We start from the raw sequence: 20,032 nt of genomic DNA on the forward strand, positions 1-20,032 counted from the left end.
TCATTTATCTACCTATCTATCTTGTATTTCCTCTGGGTTTATTTAGATAATTTTAAATAATACACAGAGCTATGTCTTTGATTCTCTAATTTCATGGTTCTAAGACTCAAGGGTTAACCAAACTGAGTTAATTGGAGAATGCCATGTCCTGTTTTTCTGCATATTTTTTTCTAACAATCTACTTTAGGTTGTTTTATTTGTTTTGTTTTAAGAATTCAGATAATGCAATAATTATTTTTAATTAACCAAAAGAAATATATTTAAGTAGACAGGGACTTTAAAAACACCATCATACTATAATCTTGTTCAATAAACAATAGTTAATATCAATAGCCCCTCAGTCAACCCCACCCATTAAATTTTAAACCAGCTACAAGATATATTTAAAATTAATTTCAATGCTATCATCAGGAACACTATAATGGTTTTGTTTTTTTTTTTTTTGGTTTTTCGATACAGGGTTTCTCTGTGTAGCCCTGGCAATCCTGGAATGCCTCAAACTCAGAAATCTGCCTGCCTCTGCCTCCCAAATGCTAGGATTAAAAGTGTGTGCCATCACTGCCGGGCCTATCATGTCATTTTATTACTAAACTAGGAATAAAACCAGTATTTTATTATTTTACTATTTGATCTTAATTTATATTATATTTATGGTACCATTTTGCAAATCATGCACCTAAATATTCTTGTATGTTCCATTTCTAAGGCTTATATGAAGTAATGCTAATTAAAACATCCATAATGGTTAAAAGGAAAAATGAAATTCCTAACAGTAATTGCATATCAAACAAAAAAATAAGTGAACCCCAATTTTCTAGAAGATTGTTCTTCATTGCCTTAGCAATAGGACCTTGGGATAGACTGAAAGACCACTTGACTATTTTTCCTCATAAAGACACATATTGAGTCTTTAGATCTATAATGATGATGGTATTAGGAAATTCAGGCAAGAAAAGAGATCACTTCTCAGGCTTACTGCCAGATTTTTAAACCCACTATAATATGTTACTTTTGCCAAGTAAATGAAATCTGAATGCTGGATAAAACATTTGAAAAAAAAAAAAAAAAGAGAGAGAAGCCCATGCTGACTAATAGGCGCTAATGTGTGAATAATCATTAGTGTGATTAGATGGCTGGCTCTGTGAGAGTGAAACTTTTAGAAATCAAAACATTCATGTAGGGGGTAGATACATATAAATAAAACTTTAAAATGGGATAATATGATCTGTAATCTATGAAAATACATGTCAGTATACCAAATAGGGGATTCTCATTTAAGTTATAGTCACCTTTATCATAGGAATTTACGAATGTAAGTCATTACTGTAAACTTATAGAATTGGAAAAATGGAGAGAAGGGAGAAAAGGAAGACTGCTGAGAAAAGGAAGCGTGGGGCAGAGAGGAAGATGGGAAAGAGAAGAGGGGATTTATACAGGATTTAGTAACACTATCATGGGTGTAATAAGGTCAGAAGGAAATTCTTCCACTTGCTAACCATCTATTGGTTGTTTATCAAAATCTTGCCATATATCCACCCTACAACTAACTGCCTATACTTTAAAACTCTTATGAGTCTATTTTTTTCTATCTTGCCCACACCACTTTTATCTAAATACTGAGGACAAGTGTTCTTGCTAAGTGATACAGAATTATAACTGAGAACCCGTATGAACCTTAGTTGATCTAACATGGAGAATTAATTTTAATTTTCTCTTAGAAATACTGCTGTGTCAAGGTTAGGGTTAAGGTCATTTACAAGGCATTGGAGAGGACAGCATATAATTTATAAGCCAAAATCATTCACAGCTGATGGGGATGGAAACCTTTCCATCAGAAATCTATACTCATTTAGTTTTCATAAACAAATGCTTGTAGATGTATAAAAATGTCGTAAGCTTAATTAAGAAGCATCAAATTAACCTCTCCTTTTGTTCACCTTTAGAAAACATATTTAGTGGGTGATGATTAGAGACCTGCATTGTTTATTCAACAGGAATAGGAACTGTAAATCACCTCATTCAAATGTGCTATCCTTTGCAAATGAAAATAACATCATTGATTCACAATCATCAGTACTACACTCTATTTCTTCTCTTTGTTAGGAAGGGGTTAAAGTATTAATGACAAGTGGACTCTAATGCCACTTTCATTCCTTATCTAAGTTTTTATTTTACTATCAAACAACTTGCATGTAATAATGATCTACCAGGGACAAAACGAGTAACCTTAATTATGATGCAAAATAAGCACATGTAATTGTTATTGTTCCCACTACAAAGTGCTTTCAGACTTTTAGGGCAATTCAGAGACATATGGGTCTAAGGTTTGAATAATTTTTAGTTGATACTTTTAGTCACCACTTCCACTTGCTCTATTTTTTTCCCACACAAGAATATGTCCCTGAAATAAACAAGAATGGGTAAAAGGGATCAGATCATCAGAAGAATCTGGAAAAATATCAAAATCAAACAATACTTTCATGCAGAACTGATCAGAGCTCTCAAGCATAATAAATAAGATAACAGAATAATATAAATTCAATATCTTATTCAAGGATGTCCTCAAATCTTACTCCATTTCTCTCCTTCCTTCCCTTCTTTTACTCCCACCCTCCCGTCCTTCCACCCTTTTTATTTCTCACTGTCTCTGTTTCTGTCTCTCTCTCACTTTGTGTGTGTGTGTGTGTGGAGGGGTATTAATGTGGCTTAGTGGCTATGTCTGTAACTCCCCACCAGCAGATTTCTCCCACTCTCTATGTTCCTTCAGATAAGCACCCCCTGTGGAACCACTGGCCACACTTGCTAGAAAACCATGCTAGCCACAAGAAGTTTAGGCTCCAACTCAGGAGAAGACACCCTGCTTAATCATAGGTAACACAAGCTAGAGGGTCTAGAACAAAAACATAAATCAAGAAACAAAACACATATCCAACAAATGTAAATCTGCAAATCACTACCTAGACCTATAACCACCACAAAACCAGATTCCTAAATGCCAAAAATAAGAACACAATCAATAATATCCAGAGTAATATGTCACCAGCAAAGCCCAGCTTTGCTACTACAGCAGGCACCTACATTCCAATGCAGCAGAAGCAAAAGAAAAAGACCTTAAAACCAACTTTATGAAGATAATAGATGTCCTTAAGAAAAATGCAAATAAAAAATCCCTTAAAGAAGTCTTGAAAAAGACAAACAAATAATTGAAGAAAATAAATAAATCCCTACCCCGTGCAAAAATAGACAAGGAAAAAAAAAGCAAACAAACAATTAAAGGAAATAAATAACAGTGTTAGAGAACAGAAAATGGAATGGAAGTAGAACCAATAAAGAAAAAAAAAACTGAGGGAATTCTGGAAATAGAAAATCTAGGTAACAAGTAGAATTATAGACACAAGCATCACAAAAGCTGGGAGAAAGACTCTTGATCTCACTGTTGAAGATTCAGTAGAAGAAATAGATGTATTGGCCTAAGAAAATGTTAAATTAAAAAAAAAAAGACTGAAATGAACATCCAGGAAATCTGAGACACAATGAAAAGATGAAACCTACAAATAATAGAAATAGGAGAAAATGAAGATTCTCAATGGTCCAGAAAACATGTGCAACATAATCATAGAAATTTTTCTTACCTAAACTAGATGATGCCTACAAAGATAAAAAATATATACAGAATATAAAATAGATTAGAACTTAAAAGAAAGTCCACTTACCACATAATAATCAAAATATTAAACATACAGAAAAAAGAAATATTAAAAGCTGCAAGGGAAAAAAGAAGAAGTAAATGTAAAAGGTAAAGGTTATACCAACTAAAATCATGGACCAGAAAAGGCTGCCCACTATTTCACTCTCTATTCAACGTAGTACTTGAAGTTCTACCTAAAGCAATAAGTAAACAAAAGGAGGTCAAGGAAACACAAATTGAAAATGAAGAAGTAAAGGTCTTACTCTTTGTGGATGGTAATACACACACATACACAAACACACACACACACACACACACAAACACACACACAAACACACACACACACACACAAACACACACACACACACACACACTTGTATGTGTGTGCAACTCCTCAAAGTGTCTGGTTATGCAGTTAACTCAAAGAAATCAGTAGCTCTCCTTTATACACATGATAAACTGGATGAGAAAGAATTTATAGAAACAACACCCTTCACAATAGCCACAAATATAAAATATGCTGATGTAACTCTAAGAAAGCAAGTAAACGATCTATATAACAAAAACTTCATGTCCTTGATGAAAGAAATTGAAGATATCAGAAGGTGGAAAGATCTCCCATACTCATGGATTGATGGGATTGACAGTGAAAATGACCATCTTACCAAACAGAATTTTCAGATTCAGTACAATTCCCATCAAAATTCAAACAAAATGTTTTTTAGACATTGAAAGAGCAATTCTCAACTTAATATCAGGAAACAAAAACCTAGGATAACCAAAACAATTCCAAACATCTCAATGGAGACTCTAAATTCTATAAGAATAGGACCAGCAAAAATAAAAGAAGGGAAACACACACATATAACCAACAACCAACAATAGGAATTAACGATCTTTGGTCATTGATACCTGTCAATATCAATGGACTCATTTTCCCAATGGAGAGTGTAGGCCTACTAGTAATATAGCTGGGTCCTCGGGTAGAACTATTTCCAATTTGCTAAGGAACTGCCAGATTGATTTCCAGAGTGATTGTAGCAGTTTGCAGTCCCACCAGCAATGGAGGAGTCTTCCTCTTTCTCAACATCCTTGCCAACATGTGCTTTTTGATCTTAGTCATTCCGATTCATATAAGGTGGAATCTTAGTGTCATTTTGATTTGCATTTCTCTGACGACTAAGAAACTTGAACATTTCTTTAAGTGCTTCTTGGCCATTTGAAACCCATCCCCATGGGAAAGTACCAATTCCTGACACTATTAATAAAAATCTGTTATGCTTGCAGATAGGAGTCTAGCATGGCTGTCCTGAGTGGCAACAGCAAGTAGCTGATTTAGATGGATGCAGAGATCCATAGCCAAACAGTAGTTGGGGTTTGGGGACAATTCTGGAAGAGTTGAGAGGATTGGAGTCCTTGAAGGAGACACATAGTCAACTAACCTGGAGTCTTGGGGCTTCCAGAGACTGGACCACCAACTAAAAGCATACATGATATGAAGATAATCCCATTAATATGTTGCAGATGTATAGCAAGGTCTTCATGTAGGTTCTGACCAAACTTTCAAAGAAAAGTTGATATCAGTGTTCCTCAAATTATTCTACAAAATAGAAACAGAAGGAACATTGCCTAATTAATTTAATGAGACCACAGTCCCACTGATACAGAAACAATGCAAAGCTTCAACAAAGAAAGAGAATTATATACCAATTCCTTTTATGAACATAGGGGCAGAAATATTCAATAAAGTATTTGCAAATAGAATGCAAAACATATTGAAAAATATCATCCACCATAATCAGTCAATGTAATCCACCATATAATATAACTGGAAGAAAAAAAAAAGACACATGATCATCTCATTAGATAATGAAAAGCTTTTGACAAAATCCAACATCCCTTTCTGATTCAAGGCTTGGATAGATTATCAATATATGGGGCAATACCTAAATATAATAAAGTCAATGTGCAGAAATCTTCTAGTTAATATCAACCAAAATAGAAAGAAAGTTGAACACTATAATCAGGAGCAAGACAAAGCTGTCCATTCTCTCTACATCCACATCTATTCAATATAATGCTTGCAGTTCCTGCTAGAGCAGCATGACAACTGAAGATCAAGGAATGAAAATAGGAAAGGAACAAAGTAAAGTATCACTATTCGTAGAAGATATAATCATGTATATAAGTGACTCCACAATTCTACCGGGGGGCTTCTACAGCTGATAAATACCTCCACCAATATGTCTGGGTACAAGATGAACTTTAAAGAAAAAAGTAGATCTTCTATATACAAATGACAGACTAGAATAAAATCAGGAAAACAACATCCTTCACAATAGCACAAAAAATATAGAGTATCTTTGGGTAACCCTAAGTAAGTAAGTAAAAAACTTATAGGACAAAAATTCCAAGATTTTGAAGAAGAAAATTGAAAAAACAAAGATCTGAAGATTGAAAGATCTCTCATGGATAGGTATAATTAATAGAGTAAAATTGTTTCTATCCTACCAAAAGCAAAGCATCACCAGATTCCAACTCAATTCTTTACAGACATTGAAACCACAGTATTCAATTTCATACAAAAAAAAAATAAAAAATAACTAACACAAAACAATGCTGTACAATATGAAAACTTCTGGCGGTATCACCATGTCTGCTTTCACACAGTATTACAGATTGTATGGTACTGACATAAAATCATGCATGTTAATCGGTGGCATCAAAGGGAAAACACAGACCTAAATCCACTCTTCATGTATAGATTTCAACTTTAAAAAAGCCAAAAAATACACAAAGAAAGAAATAAAGCATTTTCAACGAATGCTTTAAAAATGCTGGTAAAAGATGGCTGCACATAGAAAAATGCAAATAGAAAATAACATTGAAAATAAGTTAATTTCAAATAGATCAAACACCTCAACCTGAAACCATATACAATGAACTCGATTGAAAAGAAAATAAGGAATAGACTAGAAAACATCTGCAGAGAAGCCAATTTCCTAAAGAGAAACTAATAGCACAGGCACTAAGATCAACAATTAATAAATGGGACCTCATGAGACTTTAAAGCTTTTGTAAGGCAAAGGATAATGTCAAAAGGACAAAACAGAAGCCTACAGAATGGGAGAAGGTTTTTACCATCTGCACATCTGATAGAGAGCCGGTATTCAAATCATGTAAAGAACTCCAAAACATCAACATCATATGGATACCACCAAACCAAACAATTCAATAAAAGTGGGATACAGAAATAAACAGTGAATTTTCAATAGCAGGATCTCAAATGGCTGAGAAACAAATAGATATTCAACATTCTTAGCCATCAGATTAATAAAAGTCAATAGCACTTTGTTCATAGTAGCTTCATTCAAAATAGCAAGAAACTGTAATATCTTATATGTCCTGTAACCAAAGGGTGGATAAAGAAAGTATAGTATATTACACAAAGTAGTGTTACTCAACTGTTAGAGAATAAATGATATCATGAATTTGCAGGCAAATGACTAGAACCAGGAAAAAAATCCTAATTGTAGTAACCCAGAAATAGAAAGTCATATGTATTCACTTATAAGTGTATATTTGCTGTTAAAATAAGAATAATCACACTACAATCCATAGACTTGAGAGCCTAAGTAACAAAGAATACTCAAGTGGCACACATGGATATCCCTCGGAAGCAAAAATTGAGTAGAGTTTGTGGGTGGATTGCAAGTTAGTCAGAATGGTAACAGGAAGGTTCAGGTAGGGTAGAATTTTTGATTGAGAGACAACCAGAATGGGGAGCTTTTACGAGCTATATGTGGAAATGTCTTTGAACCTACGAGAGTGACTTTAGGAAGGTCTCCTATTAATGATGGATATGGAGCCTGAACTGGCCATCTTTTGTATCGCGGATAGGCTCCCAGTAGTGGGACTAAAGCCAATTACCCTGGCACAAAACCTTTGACCAGCATATTCTCTTGCCTACAAGATGTGCTGGGGCAATGCTGGCTCAGAAGTTTTGGGAGTGCCCATCCAGCAACTAGTCTAACTTGAGGCCAAAGCCAGGAGATGGATCTCATGCCTCACTTGACCTTGATGACCACACCTCAAAATTGGATGTCTCTAAGTCATAGGGTAGAACAAACATGACTAAAAACAACAAAAGTCAATGAAATGATGTCTAATGATGTTCTGCTATTCCTATGTATTTGTGACTAACCCAATTGTCATCAGAGAGGTTTCCTTCAGTAGCTGATGGCAACAGATACAGAGACCTACACCCAAAAGTTAGGAGACAGGGATGGCACATGAAGACAGGGTGTTGGGGAAGATGTATGGGATGTGGAGATGTTGGAGAATGGATGGGGGGGTCAGGGAATGGAATATGGAGTATAAAAAATAAATTGATTAAAAAAAGAATTTAGAAAACTTTACAATTTCTCTATATCACTTATTTTGATGACAGTCATGTTTTCTTTCTATTTCTATTCAATGCCCATCTTTACTCTTCTCATTGGATTAGAAGAATTAGAAGTGATGATATAAATTTTAAGTTCTTACCCCTTACCAAAAAAGCTTCTTTTTTTGCATCTCCATAATTATTACAGAGATCCATACCTCATGACAATACAGACAACAAATGACAATAGACTGTCCATTTGGGTCATTATAACAAAACCCTTTCCACTTGTGATTGCTTTCTTCTCTCTCCCAAGTGGGACTGCGGCTTCACCACTTGGGCACTTCAGCTTGTTGACCTTTTTGAGATCTTTTGGACTGTATCTTGGGTATTCTGTCCTTTTTATGGCTAATATCCACTTATTAGTGAGTACATACTATGCTCTGTAGTACACCTCGAGGTTAGGGGTGGTGATTCCATCAGAAGTACTTTTATTATTGAGTATAATTTTAACTATCCTAAGTATTTTGTTATTCAAAATAAATTTGAAAATTGCTCTTTCTAACTCTGTGAGAGTTGGAATTTTGATGTGGATTACATTATATCTGTAGATTGCTTTCAACAAGATGGCCATTTTGCTATATTAATCCTGCCAATCCATGACCATGAGACATCTTTCCATCTTCTGAGGTCTTCTTTGATTTCTTTCTTCAGAGACTTGAAGTTCTTGTCATACGGATCTTTCACTTGCTTACTTAGAGTCATACAAAGGTATTTTATGAAGGGTGCTGCTTCCCTAATTTATTTCTTATCCTGTTTATCCATTGTATAGAGGAAGGCCACTGATTTGTTTGAGTTAATTTTATATCCAGCTACTTTGCTGAAGTTGTTTATCAGTTTTAGGAGTTCTCTGATGGAATTTTGGGGTCACTTAAGTATACTATCATATCATCTGCAAATAGTGATATTTTGAGAGCTAGCATCTAATATATATAAAGAACTCAAGGTGTTAGACTCCAAAGAACCAAATAGGCTTACTAAAAATGGGGCACAGAGCTAAACAAAGAATATAACTGAGGAATACAGAATGCCTGAGAAGCATCTAAACAAATGTTCAACATCCTCAGTCATCAGGGAAATGCAAATCAAAACAACACAGAGATTCCACTTCACACCAGTCAAAATGGCTAAGATCAAAAACTCAGGGGACAGTTCATGCTGGTGAGAATGTGGAGAAAGAATACTCCTCCATTGTTTGTGGGATTGCAAGATGATACAACCACTCTAGAAATCAGTTTGGCAGTTCCTTAGAAAATTGGACAGAGTACTACTTGAGGACCCAGCTATACTGCTCCTGGGCATATGCCCAGAAGATGCTCCAACATGTAATAAGAATACATGCTCCACTATGTTCATAGCAGCCTTATTCATAATAGTCAGTAGGTGGAAAGAACCCAGATGTCCCTCAACAGAGGAATGGATACAGAAAACGTGGTACATTTACACAATGTAGTACTACTCAGGTATTTAAAATAATGAATTCATCAAATTCATAGGCAAATGGATGGAACTACAAAATATCATCCTGAGTGAGGTAACCCAATCACAAAAGAACACACAAGGTATGCATTCACTGATAAGTTGATATTAGCCCAGAAGTTCAGAATACCCAAGATTCAATCTACAAACCACTAGAAACTCAAGAATAAAGAAAACCAAAGTGTGAATACTTTGGTCATTCTTAGAAGGGGGAAAAATACCCATGAAAGTAGTGGCAGAGACAAATTGTGGAGCAGAAACTGAGGAAGGACAATCAAGAGACTGTCTCACCTGGGGATCCTTCCCATATACAATCACCAAACCCAGATACTACTGTTAATGCCAGCAAGTGCTGGCTGACAGGAGCCTGATATAGCTGTCTCCTGAGAGGCTTGGACAATGCCTGACAAATAGAGAGGAGGATTCTAACAACCAACCATTGGATTGAGCACAGGGTCCACAATAGGGGAGCTAGAGAAAGGACCCAAGGAACTGAAGGAGTTTGCAGTCCCATAGGAGGAACAACAATATGAACTAAACAGTATCCCTAGAGCTCCCAGTGACTAAACCACCAACCAATGTGTATGCATGGTTGGACACATGCCTCCAGCTGCATATATAACAGAGGATAGCCTTGTTGGTCATAGATGTAAAGAGAGTCCCTTGGTCCTGTGAAGGCTCTATGCCCCAGTGTAGGGGAATTTCAGGGCTAGGAAGCAGGAGTGGGTGGGTTGGTGAGCAGGGGAGGGAGGAGGAGATAGGGGTCTTCAGAGGGGAAACTAGGAAAGGGGATAACATTTGAAATGTAAATAAAGAAAATATCTAATAAACAAAAAGAATAAATAAAATAGAATAATACAAAAAAATTCTCAGTTAAAATAATTTCTGGAAGATTAAATAGAATGTAGATTTTTTTTTAGTAATTATTATGTATGCCATATGTTTTCTGAATGCTTTGCTAATATAAATTTGAATGATTGTACAATTTAAATATAACAATACTAATAGAAATCATATTTTAAAAATATATTTATAATATTCAACATTATCAGGCAATCTTCTGCTCATATTCACTCTAGAAAGTTGATATTCACTCACTGAAAGTAACTAATGAACATGGGAAATAAATGAAAAAATGAGTCCCTGGGATAATAATTAAAACAGTACGAAACTGAAAGATCGTGACAAAACATGGGATGACAGGTAGTGAAAATTAAAACCCAAAATTAATTGAAATATGAAATAAGCACTAATAATTAAAGCCCCTTACAAAAATTAAAGGTACTCCCCGCTCCTTTGGTGAGAAGAAGCTTGAGAGGTGTGAGTGTGGCACATTAGAATATAGCCTGATGCTGGGCAGGAGTCAATTGTGACAGTCACCCAAGAGGTATTCAGAGATCACGCGTACATCTAGCCAACTCTAAACCCTAGCAAGCCAAAACATAAGTCAAGTAACAGCTTATCTTTGGTTTCATAGGAATTTAAATTTATAGGTTTATTTGTCAGACAGTCTATAGAAAATGGAGATCGTGAGAAATAAGAGATTATCCCTCACATTGAATAGAAAAATATTTAAAATTGGAGTTATGGGAATGTAGTTAATATAACAATAGCTCATTGAACACATAGGAGTTTTTCTCCATAAGGTTTCTATATCATTTAAAACACAAACAGGATTTGAAAATAGGAAACTGATAATTTGCCCTTATAATAACTGTTTATACAAGGAAGTATAATTTTTATTGGAAAAAATAAGGGTAAAAATTTCAGATAGTATGAGGATAAGGCCATCTTTAATAAAACTAAATAAAGAACAGAAATGGCATAAAAATATCATTATTTGTAAAAGAATCAACCTCACATTAAACAATTACATAAGGCCAATGTAAAAGCTTGTTTTGGTAAGAAAAGATAAATACATTGAAGGAGTCATATTAAATTGTCTCCTAACATCAAGTGGGCCCATTCCCAAATCTTCAGGTCACCCTATAGACTATGAATGCATGGCCAGTACAATAGGTGAGATTTCACAGGAAACATGAAATTTTGATAAATTGAGAGTATTCACCAGGGAGAAATTAAGTTTAGATAAGAAGCAGAAATATTCTCAAGGAAATCACACTAGAACTAGGAAATATTCAATGATGAAATTAACAATTATGAGTTTGTTATTAATTTTCATGTACTCTAATTACAATTTTCAAAAGAAAAACAAATGCAAGAATGCCTCTTATATATGATAAAGATATTCTCTCTTAAATACTCTGTACTCAACAATCTCAAGAACACAGGTTAACATGTAACTCTGGCTACAGTCCTGAAGGCTGACCTACCCCAGAGACAACCAGACCTGCCAACATCTTGGAAAACCAGGGAGGACTCTGTCCCAGAATCCTTTCATGCCAGGTCCCCTTAAGCCCATCCATCAGCTTGAACTGCACCCTGTCCTCTGTACTCCACCTCTAGCCTGCATTGCAGGACTCCTGCCAACAATAGGAATATCCAGGTTAGACCACTCCCCTTGTAATTCCCTGTCTCCTGGGTCTCCCTGGTCCACAACAGTATCCTGATCTCAATTGCCCAGCCCACAGCTCTCCCGAAACCTGCTGGCAGCAAGGACATACAGCTCTTCCTGCATAAGCAGAGGCCTGCCAACGCTAGGGACCACTAGGCCTACAAAATCTGGGACAACTAGCTCACAATGCTGCCTCCCTTCCTGTGAAGCTGCTGGTACTGGAGACCACCAGATGGCTAAAGGCCAGCTTAAGAAGTGAAGAGGCCAAAGCAGCAGGCTAGACTTTATTTTGCACTCTAAACTCCATTTTAAGCTGCTGTCCTTAGAGTTACAAGGCCCCCACCCTTGGGCTCTGGGAAAGAGATCACAAAGCATTCCCAACAATCATAGATAAAACAGCTCTGACCAGCTGGCCATAACAGGAAAAGCTGGTCATAATAGCCGGATGAGTTAAGAAAACATGAATCGCTCCCATGTCAAGATGTTCCTTTTAGATGTGTAGTCTCTCCTTGTGGTTTGAACAAACGCTATGCACCAATCAGCTTAAAAGTTAACATTCCTTTACCCATTTACTCAATCATATAATGCCACAGCCTGAAAGCCCCAGCTTGCAATTTTTCCTATATAAACCCTAAGCCTCTAGACCACAGCATCACTTTCCTAACTCTGTTGCACAGAGAGGTTTGTGACCTGAGTCCAAGCTTGAATAAAGACCCTTGTGTGCTTACATCTGAGTTGTGGTCCCTGGTGGTCTCTTGTGGACCTCGAGAGCTGGGCATAACAGAAGGATATGCATGGCATGTACTCACTGATAAGTGGACATTAGACAAAACATTTCAGTATACCCAAGAGACAATCCACAGAACTCAAGAAGGTTAACAAGCCAAATGGCCCAAGTGAGGCTGCCTCAATCCCAATTGGGAGGAAGAACGAAACAATCACAGGAGGCAAAGGGGGAAGGAACCTGAGCAGGAGAAGAGGGGAAGAGGAGCATGATCAGGTATGGGAGAGGGGAACAGGAGAGAATCCCTGAGGGGCAGCAGAGTAAATGGAAATATGCAACCTCAAGGGGTGAGAGGTAGAGGAACCCACTGCAAAGTACCAGAGACCTGGGCCTTAATTGTAGCTGATAGCCCAGGACTGAAGAAGTCATGCAAAGGATTTGAGGCTTGGCACCATTAAGAGAGCCCATAAGAGGTTATTGGTGAAGCCTAGTTGCAATGGAAGACCCCAGAGCATTGGAGATGCCAATACCATGGTATGATCACCAAGAACAGCAGTAGCAGTGGAGTGTATCAATCTGAGCTTACAGTGCTACAGAGGGCAGTGCTGGAGAAGTGAAGCCAGCACTTTAGAGGAGCCCAGAAGATCACATGTGGCCTTAGGCATACAGTCTTTCTGTGCAGCCTCTTGAATAGTTAGGATTATAAGCCTGAGCACCCAAGTTGAGTGAGAAATAAATAATATTTTTTTTTTACAAAAATGCTTACCTAATGAATCTGCAAATTGCTCTTTCTAAGTCTGTGAAGAATTGAGTTGGAATTTTAATGGAGATTGCATTGAATCTGTAGATTGCCTTCAGTAAGATGGCCATTTTTACTATATTAATCCTGCCAATCCATGAGCATGGGAGATCTTTCTATCTTCTGAGATCTTCTTCAATTTCCTTAAAAAAGAAAGAAAGAAAGAAAGAAAATTTGCCCATCAAACTTAAAAAAAAATGTTTAACTAGTAAGAAAAATTATTTCAAAGCCAGTATGACATTTTGTTGATGACAATCACCTATTCAGTGATTCCCTGTACAATTAACATCACTTCAGATCCTCAAAATTTCCATGCTGCTTCTCAGATGCACTCCAAGTCTGGCCATTTTACTCTTGTTATATAATTAATATATAGAGTTCTCAAGTAGTCAAAGTGAGAGATCATTAAGGCTTATTGTATACTGTATGCATTTTCTAGACTGATAATAAATTACCTACACTCATTGTTGCCTCACAATTAAGTCTCTAATAATTTAATGACATAAATCATCCTTCACTCATGTCTATTTTTAAAAATATTACAATATAAATGAAAATTGGGTGCCATCGCATGCAAGTGGAAGGCAGAGTAAAACTTATATGGAATCCATTCTCAACTTCTCCCCTGTGTGCCCCTGCTGTCTAATTCTGACTTTCTGCACATATTGAAATACACTCTTGAGCTTTTGGGAATTTTTTTCCTGAGTTGTGACAAAATGACAACAAAAGTACTGCCTTAATTACATAAAATTCGTCTTATCAGACTTGGAAGCAAGAGACTTTGTAAATTGGGCCATCTTGCTGGCGTGTAGTGCCCCAATTATATTTTTGTAGTCATTATAAAGGTTTTTATTATGTTGCATAATTTTATATAATTAACTATCTTACAAAATCTTCAGCTAATGTCTGTTATACACCTAAGTGTAATGTCATGGTAGATATGTGATTAAGTGAAGAAATCTGAAAGATTCAAGGCTATCCTTTGGATATTTATTATCAGATTATGAATTCTTCAGTATTATATAATGTCTAAGAACTTACAACATGTGTTCTATACTTAGAAGTAACATGGCCACAAAAACATTTTCTAACCTGTAAGTGATTCTGTCTAAGCCTATCAAGTAAGAAAAACACAGCTTTTACTGCATAATATCCACCTTATTATTCTTTATGTGACAGAATCTCTTTTAACAAAATATCAAGAAATAATAAATATCAAATATCCAATACATGTTTGTCATAATCTAGACTATTTACAAAACCAATTTAACAATTATATTTTAGGGTATGATGTATCATTACATGATATTAAATGTTCATGTGAAAAAATTATCAAAAAATGAGTTTGTTGCTATAATTACAAACATTGGGGTCTGTATCATAATATATCCTGAAATGAGGTGTATTAGCATAACTTTGATAACTTTAAGAAAAAAAGTGTTTAGGGAATGAAACTGGGATACAGTCGACAGAAAAGAAAGAGTTGAGTGTTAATGTGTGCTATGAAATGCCTTCGAACATGAAGCAAATTTTCATTTAGCTGTCTAATTCTGACTTTTTGCACATACTGCACATTCACTCTTGAGCTTTTGGAATTTTTTTTCCTGGGTTGTGACAAAATGACAACAAAGGTACTGCCTTAATTACATAAAGATTGGAAGGTGTATAACAGCCCTTCAAGACGACTGAAGAAACTGCACTTTCAACACATACCTCAAGATTAACATGTAGACAGATCACATAAAGATTTAAATCGACACACATGTTATAATCATAAGGTCAGGTGTTCTTTCAGACATGCTACTATTTGTATTTAGAACCTAGTACTTTTAAGAGCAAAATACAATTGTATTTTTTCTGAAAGTTAGTTAAAGCCCTTGTGCCAAACCTTAGGTTTTCTGCAAAACCATTTGACAATATTGTGAATTAAAGTAACACCATTTTAATAATTAGTCATTCACAGTGACATCATTTATATAATTAGTTTAGGCAATACCTCACATACACATCTTCCTCTAGAATTTTCATCATTCTATCATTCTGGGCTCAGGTAAGAGAAGAAACCAAATATAATTTTCTTCTCATGTGATGACAACTCTGATATTTAGGACTTGAAGAACTTGTCCACTACGTAAATGTTTTATTATTTTAATCAACATGCTTACTACTGTCAAATAATGAACTGCTCTTCCTTGTGCTTCCTCAATTTTGCCAGGTAGCTGGAAAAATGAGAAGTAAAGAAACCATAAACTCTTTTATATCTGCTATTATTGGTGTTAGAGCCCGTTTTTGATCCCGCTCATGATACAAGAACCAAAGAAGCTTGGTAGTGTGGCTTCGGCCCTTCCTTTCCTCAGATTTGCAGTATAGAAAAGTTGGGCTGTTTTGTGTACAGTACTTTTGTTCTGGGAGATTACTGAGTACTGAACTTCTAATTCTCTGTGTAACTAGCTGCTACTAAATGTTACTCTTGTACTAGTCCAGTGAACTGAGAGAAATATAACCAAAGCTTAGACTGTCAAAACAGAAAGGCTAGGTACATCACTGGAATAATCAAAGGATTCTTATCTTTTACCACTAAACCACCCATTCTTTATCTGGGTCTTAAGATGTACACATGGGGAAACAAAATGGAAATCATAAACATATCAAGAGAAACAGAGTCACTATTGGGTTCTGTAAATTAAAATTTTTTTTACAATTCTTGAAAGAATACAATATACAAGAGGTATTATTTTTTATGAATAACAGAATGAAAATACAAGACATGCATTATCTTGCCTTCAGATATGGAATAGATGTATCTGAAGAGTAAGTACAATAATATTAGGTCAGATACATTGAGTGTGTATGATAAAATGGCCCCAGGTTGCATTGCTATTTGCATAGGCATAGGCTACCTCTAATTTTCATATTAAATATACAAAAATATGAAAAATTAATAGCCAAAGCCACAGTACTACTACTCAGCAAAGGGAAAATTCAAAACTTCCATTTCAATGTCTTTTTTTATAAAAGACACTCTGGACAACCATTCCCTCCTGTGGCTCTGCCTATAGATACAGAGGATTTGTTGGTAGTGACAGAGTTTACTTACCTTTCAATAGCCTAACAGCTGTGACTAACTCTTTTAGAAACACAGGTCCCCTTTGCTTATAAGAAAAGACTTGTCTATTTCTATTTGCTTATATGATTCTTTCCCAAGGTGCCAACCTGTTTCCCAAGCAAGAGATTCTGAAAGGCAGAAACTAACTCAATTAGTAGTCTCTAAGACAGTATCCAGCATATGGCAACAACTAACCAAGGAGCCTTTGAACTTTCTGTGTAAATGAATTAAATTACATTGAAACAGAGTTTTTAGGCACACAAACAATGAAGGAACATGTTAAAAAAAACGTGCTCTAATGTCATAAAACATGTTTCATAATCACTTACCTGCTCCTTTGAGAAAGTCACTTTGCTTTGTGACTCCATTCCTACATTTATAAGAAGCAATATCTTCACATAAGAGTGTTATTTGAAAATAAAATGAAACGGAGAGGAAACAACTGTGGCATAGAACCTGGAGTATTTATGAGCCCTCAGTACTGGCCCCACCTCAATAAATATTGTCATTCTCATGATCACATTGTTAAAACTTTACTGCCTTTGGGGGACTGTGTGAAGTCCAAACTATAGAAAATTGGGGAGCTGCACAGAGCAAGAGCACATAGACAGAGATGACCTGGCTTGTTTGCACTAATTGTTTCTTCATTTGCACCTTAACCTGACCCATCTCCTTAATCTGCTTTTGCATCTGACCTCTCTGAACTCTCTCTCTACCCAGAGGGCCATGTTTTCACTTAAAATTTTTCTCTTCACCTTTTGCCAATCTCTCTCTCTCTCTCTCTCTCTCTCTCTCTCTCTCTCTCTCTCTCTCTCTCTCTCTCTCTCTCTCTCTCTCTCTCTCTCTCTCTCTCCCTCTCTCCTTCTCCCTCCCCCTCCCTCCCCCTCTCTGGACCAGTTATACCAGCCTCCTGGAATCTTCCACTTCTAGATGAGTTTTTAAATTAAAACAAAGTAACAGCCACCGATTTTCTCAAAATGTGATTATATAGCAACTAAACCTGCTGGATTTACTTGGAGGGTTCTGATAAAAAAGGAAGGATATTCTGGGGGAATTCTTTTATTTCTAACTTTATTTCTAATTAGAAAAAACACCTTTGTTGAATCATGTGAGCCACTTTTTAATGAAAAATGTATGGTTCCATAACATGAGCTACATTACACGGAGGAATAAAGGTAAAAATGCCCTTTGCTCCTCCTGCATCCTACTCAAAATGAGTTCCTCATCCCAGGGCTCAGATTCATAGATCACTGTTGCTAGTCTCCAGCAGTCTATAGTTGTATAGCTGAGAAACATTATTCTTTAAGTAGGCTTACAAGGGCCAGCCTTAAAACCAAACAATGATTTACAGCATTGATTCTTTGAGGAAAGGCATTTCAGATCCCACATGAGCACCTAACAAATAGATGTTTGTAATGCTTGTAGGCTGGAGGCTGCCTTTATCAGGAAGAAAATAGTACATTGATGATTCTTATTTTATTCTCACTTCAGCACTGCAAGAGTGCACAACGTTGTGTACTAACTACTTAATAAAAAGAAAAGGAGGATTTTATTAAAAGTAGAATTTTTGAAGGATTCTTTCACCCCCAAATTTTTGGAATTCCCTCTACCTACATTTGTTCTTCCTCTTCTTCACCAACACTTGAAGATCTTACCTCTGGTCTAAGAGGTCTTCTGGGAACATCATTCACACCTCTATAGGTCGTAGTGGTAACAAAGGCTTGCTCATTTCTTTGCTTTATTTCTTTGAGACATGGACTGAATTTTCAGTAAATGTGTGTCTCAGTTCAAGCACCAGTGAATAGATGGGCAAGGGTGGTAATGTGGCTTCTCCTCATAGAGTTAGATGACTGTGAGCATAACACAAGACAGTCAAATGCATGAAGACTCTGTATCTCTTAAAGATCCCTACTGTAATTTCTCTGTAATAAGTATTTAAGAAAATGTTATCCTCATTTGATCATTGAATAATGTAGAAAGTTTCCCTTTTGCAGTGGAGTCATAATTTCCCTAAAAGGGAAAAAATAATACGGCATTATTTGGATTGAACTAGTTATATTTTTCTCCTGTGCCTATTGATTGATGTTGCTAGGAAATTGAGGACTCTACTATAATTTTGAAATTCAGCTTTCAACTGCAATTGATACTTATACAGATATTTTATAGACTAAATTTAACCTTTACTATTAATATCTATATTTTTTGTTTTACCATTTATAAGAAAATAATTATAGCAAAGTATTAAAATAGAACAAAGTCAGTAGTTTACCATGTATTTCATCTATGTGGCAAACACCAACACTTTAATAAAGTATGTCAATTGCAATCAGTTTAAATCCAAGTCATAGCCTGAATAGATGTCAGTATATTTAACAGTAAACTGTGAAAACTTGCATTTTCCAATACATCTTATTTTCATGCGTTTTCTTATAAGCATAATTGCTGCTACTGATGTTGACCATCCTTGAAATAATTCAGCAATTTATAACTTCACATTTTTTGAAATAGCTATCTTGAGACATATGGGAAATATGTTAGCTGGGCAGCAATAAGCAGTGCTTCATTCAGCTGGAGATTATCAATTAGGAAGGAGAAAATAATTTATTTGTTCCACCAGAAAAAAATGCCTAAAACATTATGCCTCCCTTAGCTTACTTTGTGACAGCTGACTAGTGCCAATGGATATCTTCACCCAGCTACTTCAGTAAGCTTTATTTTCAATAACGTACCCAAGCTGTGACTTTGCTGTAATCTCCCCCTCAGCATTCATATTTGGAGTGACCTTCTATGTGCAGTGATACTGGCATATGCTGTAAGCGGTCCTGAAACTGCCATACACAATTAACTATAAGCAGAACATAAAAGCAGACTAAAATCTACCTTCTTGATAAGTGACTTTGAGGGCTGGTATTGCTTCATTCGTGTCCAGAAAAGTCACTTACTCTGAAAGGTCTGGGTTTTGTATAGAAACATAGAATGTGATGGAGGAAGGTGAGAAGCAAAGTCCACACATAAAGAGCTTATCTCTCTTTACAACTTCTTCCCATGTCTACTGGTTGACTCCCCTACTTCATGTCAACTCACCAGGCTGACAGCAATTCCAGCAGAGAGACACAGAATCATAGGGACTTTGTTTCATCACTAAGTTGCTGCCAGTCATTGTTTGCTCCTGAGTAAGCAAAAAGAATATGGCCTGAGCCAGAGCAGTCTGGGGCTCCTGGGCTCTGTTTTCCAGTCTCAAGGGCAGAGACCTTCTCATCAACACATCCATGCAAGC

Source organism: Mastomys coucha, unplaced genomic scaffold (assembly GCF_008632895.1).
Source record: "Mastomys coucha isolate ucsf_1 unplaced genomic scaffold, UCSF_Mcou_1 pScaffold14, whole genome shotgun sequence".
In the NCBI taxonomy this organism is placed as follows: domain Eukaryota; kingdom Metazoa; phylum Chordata; class Mammalia; order Rodentia; family Muridae; genus Mastomys; species Mastomys coucha.